Source organism: Mastomys coucha, unplaced genomic scaffold (genome assembly GCF_008632895.1).
Source record: "Mastomys coucha isolate ucsf_1 unplaced genomic scaffold, UCSF_Mcou_1 pScaffold3, whole genome shotgun sequence".
NCBI classification, from domain to species: domain Eukaryota; kingdom Metazoa; phylum Chordata; class Mammalia; order Rodentia; family Muridae; genus Mastomys; species Mastomys coucha.
This window is the reverse complement of record NW_022196909.1, coordinates 32,392,992-32,397,028: the sequence shown is the minus strand read 5'-3', so window position 1 is coordinate 32,397,028 and position 4,037 is coordinate 32,392,992. Positions and strand designations below refer to the sequence as shown.

At 44.0% G+C, this 4,037-nt stretch overlaps 1 long non-coding RNA gene across 1 annotated transcript; it reads left to right on the top strand.

Annotated features, from left to right (window-relative positions):
* The first annotated feature begins 2,021 nt into the window (after positions 1 to 2,021).
* LOC116075107 lies at positions 2,022 to 3,745 on the top strand. The gene is made up of 2 exons (XR_004112423.1): positions 2,022 to 2,289; positions 3,685 to 3,745. It is a non-coding gene; the product is annotated as an uncharacterized LOC116075107 (long non-coding RNA).
* The last annotated feature ends 292 nt before the right edge of the window (positions 3,746 to 4,037 follow it).

Genomic DNA, 4,037 nt, shown 5'->3' with positions numbered 1-4,037 from the left:
GTATATTGCACATATGTATACTATACATACCACTCGTCAAAGAACTGGGAGTCTAGGCCTTCGTTAGGTGATATTGACATATTCTAACTTTACGGTCAGGCGGTAGATCCATGGGAATTGGTGTCTTTATTTGCTTTGATGAGTTCACTGCTCATTGGCTTTTGTGGTGTTGAGTTGTGACCATGGTCTTGAGTGTTCGAGGCAAATGTTCTATCATTAAGCTCTACCCCTAATCCTTAGTTACTTATTAATTATACCTCTATGGCACAATATCTTTTGAATGTAATATTTATTGCACAATTAAAGTGGAGACCACACACCCAAATGAAACTGATGAATAAAATGTGTCCTTTCATGATTTTCCCAGTTTGACCCCATGATACATACAAACTTGAAAAGAGAGCTGGGTCATAGAAACTTGGCTAAGAAGGTAGGTCTTTTAGGATGTCAACTGGACCACTTAATTTCACTCAGATGTCTAATTCTCAGGTAGTAGAATTCCCAGCCCTAAAGAGATCTAAAGATATCCCACTCAACCAAGGAGAACCTGGGACATTCTGGCATAAGTACCTCCATCGTCAGGGGCACAACTGAACTCTTCCTATAAATCATTGGACAGGCTTGGACAGGGTAGAAGGAAAGTACAATACTGCCCAGAAAAGACCCAGGCAATTTCTCTCCTTCCGTTTGAATGCTTTGATTTAGGGGCCTTCCAACAACTAAGTTATCCATATTTCTACCTGGGACCTTCTCACTGTGACAACTTCTCTACTTTCCAAGTGATGCCTGGCTGTATGGTGTTGTACTGTGACAGTACCATGACACAGTGGGAACGGAAGATCCACTTAGTGCCATTGGGATCATAGGGCCCTCTCTGCTTCCTGTGCATCCTGAACCAGCACATGGACTGGGTTTCTGCTGTAGGACAGGACTCTGCCCCTTCAGTGTGGGAACAAAGAAACCCACACAATCGAATGGCATCTTTGTTCTTTGCAAATGTTACATAGCAAAAAAAAAAAAAAAAAAAAAAAAAAAAAAAAAACAAACAAAACAAAACAAAAACAAAAACAAAAAAAAAACTCTGGGAAACCGTGGTAGGATTTAGCCAGATAAGTAGAATGACTAAGTCTTACTTGTGTGTGCCAGGTAGGACTCTACTCCACAACCTATTGATTCAGCTGAGGAAGATACTGTCGACATCGCAATCACAGATGGGTAATGTAAGGCGTGGAGCGATTAAGGGGTTTGCCCAAGGTGATGGAACTCACAAGTGGCAAAGGTGGGCTCCTGACTTTAAGGACTTTTGGCTTCTAATCTCTAATCACCCTGTGGTACTGCTGTGTAGACCAAGTATTGTACCTTTTCATGTTTCTTCTTCGAGGACACAAAAATAAGCATCCTGTTCTCTTGAACTCAGAAGGTTCTCAGAATCGCCACCGAGAAGCCATCATGCCTCAGAGTCTAGGATGGACTCTGCCTTTGTGCCTAAAGGTTTAGCTTTAAGTTTATTTTTTTCTACTGCCTCTTAACAGACGAGCTAGGTTGTAAGACCCAGAACAGACCAGCATGGTGGAGGAAATCTCACTTCTCAGAAGCAGGAACCCGAGGAGTTTGTCCGTCTGCCTCTGACCCAGCAAGCCATGCATTCCCCAGGGCTGCAGCCCTGTCCTTGGACCTTGGCCTCTTCCCTTGTAAGAAGGAACAGCTGAATGTGGTGGTCCTTCATCTCCAAGGAAGGCTGCACGGCCCTGTTCTCCTCTCGAGTATAGCTGCTGTCGGTGATGGCGAGATAAAGAAAACAGCAAGCAAGTTTCGACTGTGCTCCGAATAGCAGACACCAGACATGTAAATTCCCATCCCAGGAATGTGAGAGGAAGCACTCGGGGACAGCCCTTCTATTGCAAGGAACACGAATCACAATGCAGAAACAGAGGAGACGCCACGTTTCCATCGGCCGCACGACTTGACAATTCCAAGTTCTAAGAACTCAGAACTCAAGCCCATTTGGGTTTATTCTCTGGGCTTAACTCTACTTTTTATTCACTGTCAGACAAGACAGTAAGAGCTCCCCCTGTGCTTAGCACAGAAACTGAATCTATCAGAACATCTAGAGCCCCAAATCTCCATTTTACCAAGAAGCCTGTGTGAGAGAGATCCAACACACCCCTGCCAACAGATACAGGAAAGCCTGAACCTAGGCCTTGATGCATGTGTGGTTGGTGTCTAGTTTTGCTTGTTTGTGGATTATTTCCCAACCTTCTTTCTCGGGTAGCTCTATAAACTCAAGAGGTCAGTGCCAATAGAATTGATAAGTAAATTAAGGGTTGTTTTTGAGGGGGGTGGGAAGGGAGCTGTGGACTTGGTTAATGACTCAGGAAGTCACAGTGGCGTGGTTACCACAGACTACTCAAAAGAACCCAGTGTTCTGACTTTGAGAGGCACTGGGTCTCTGACATTGCCACCTAGCTGGGCAGAACCTATGTGCTGCAAGCAGCAGGGTTTGAATCAACTCTCTTAGTTTGCGTCTCTGTAATCATGCCTCCGGTGGAGCAGCCAGCTTCTTTTGAGTGTCACCATTCCCTGAGCAATGGCAGAGATGTGGAGCACGAGTTAGTTTTAGAAAGAGGTAGGATCTGCTTAAACACTGAGGAAAATGACTGGTCACACCTAAGGTGTACAGGTCTCACGTGCCCCAGGATAGCTGTGAGTGCTACCCAACATAAAAGCTGTACATTTACCTTAAACTATTATAAGGTTTGTTTCTAGGGGGGGAGGGGGAGTGGTTGTGATTTTTCTGTTGCTATTCGATTATGTACTTCTTGAGTGTGAGCTTTGTAGATGACAAGGTCAGGTGGCAATGTCAAAAAAAAAATGGTGTACACACTTGGAAGAGACCTACCCAAATCTTGGAGGAGATGACCTCTAAACTTCAGTTTTGATACATAGAAGATTAACATGGCTATAGTATTCATCAGCAATGAACTGTTCTTCTATTAGAAATACTCAACAGTAATTCCCATAATTCCAATGAGGTTTGTGTGTGTGTGTGTGTGTGTGTGTGTGTGTGTGTGTGTGTGTATTACTTTCCACTTCTCAACCCATTTCTCAAACCATGTACATTTAGATGAGCTAAACCGTAGGTTGGTTTGTGTGGCCTCTGTTAAATGTTTTCTAGTTTTGCTAGCTCTTCTGAGTTCTGTCTTTATACTGTGAAACACATCAGGGCCTTTTCTAAGTTATCTGGCTTACAGGCTTTAAGGGTGAGGATTGGGGTCACGATAGACAGTCCCTGCAGTGACCACCATCTCTATAGATCTATGGGATACCTACAATATGGTTAATATGATGGAGAGATCAAATATCAAGTTTTACCCCCTGTTCATGAATGCCAATGAAAAATGTCTATGAAAGGCTTACATTGGATGGCACCATTTTCAAGAGTCTTAATGATGAGGGGTTACGTTGAAATGCTCAATCAATGTTATTTAACTCCCTTTCAATTTCAAAATATATTGACCTTCCCAAACAATTTCTATACCCCCGAGACTTTCAAACTTCAAAACCAGTTTCCCAAACAGTCCTTGTGGTTTAAAGTGGGATTACATGCTCTTTTCCCCACAGACACAAATGTGGCCAATCACAATGTGCTAACAGTAGCAAATTTATTCTTCCGTTGGGGTCTAGGGATTGTCACATCCCCGCTGGGAAGGCTCAGTTCTCCCAGGCTTATGAACTCCCCACCCAGCACCCACACAACTCCAGGCTTCTAAAGAACAGTCCTTTGTCTCCACAACGTGTGAGTGTCAAGGAAGCAAAAGATTGGACTGCACGGCAATTAATCAAGTCGTCCGCTTCTACCTTTGATCTGGAAGAAAACAGTCGAGATACCATTGGGGAGGAGAAAACGGAGATGCTGATGGAAGTGGGGTGGGTGGAGACAGGGACGCACGAGAAAGGAGTCAAGATGAGAGACAGAGAGAGACACACACACATGGCAGTCAGTCTGCCACACATATTTCAAAGAGAGACTCTGGCTG